Source organism: Penaeus monodon, chromosome 23 (assembly GCF_015228065.2).
Source record: "Penaeus monodon isolate SGIC_2016 chromosome 23, NSTDA_Pmon_1, whole genome shotgun sequence".
In the NCBI taxonomy this organism is placed as follows: domain Eukaryota; kingdom Metazoa; phylum Arthropoda; class Malacostraca; order Decapoda; family Penaeidae; genus Penaeus; species Penaeus monodon.
The window spans coordinates 37,914,431-37,914,994 of record NC_051408.1 but is presented as its reverse complement, the minus strand read 5'-3'; the positions used below and the strand labels follow the sequence as shown (position 1 = coordinate 37,914,994).

General features: G+C 44.3%; 1 protein-coding gene across 1 annotated transcript in view; it reads right to left on the bottom strand.

Annotated features, from left to right (window-relative positions):
- The window catches only part of LOC119588237 (death-associated inhibitor of apoptosis 1-like), a gene marked incomplete at its 3' end in the record, with an annotated part of 7,331 nt that overhangs the window by 1,444 nt on the left and 5,323 nt on the right, over positions 1-564 (bottom strand).

The following is a 564-nucleotide window of genomic DNA, read 5'->3' as shown; positions in this document are numbered from 1 at the left end:
TAAATATATTTCTCATCACTTCAAAATACACCCTAGTGCCACACTAATTTCTCTGAACACGCCTGCAATGGCCTACATACAGCAGACGTTAGGCTACGTTAGGGTAGGTTCGAACAAGCTCCACTGCCTTCCATTTCACTTCCCTGGACAAAGCGTTCAAAATACCTCTCTCTGTGGAGCCCATCCCGCGAGTTCTCCGTCTGCAGGATGGCTCAGGCGAAATGACTGCTACTGCAAGAGAAGCGGTTGGTGGTCTCTCGCCCTCTCCCCCTCTCACACATACACACAACGGGATGCTTCTTATCTTATCAGTGAAATTATATGATGCAAAATTGTGTTTGAACTGTACGATAGGTCTCATGATTCACGGGAGGGCATCGCAATGTAACTGAGTATCAGTGGGTCCGACTTGATCTATAGCGAGTATTTAGACAGAAAGAACGAATAATAAGATAAATAAGGATGATTCACAAATGTCATCTGATTAATTGCTCTGGTCGATTCTGGCCTGCATTATAGTTATATCGTTCCATTTGTCTCAGCCATTCTCTGTTCACTGTTGGT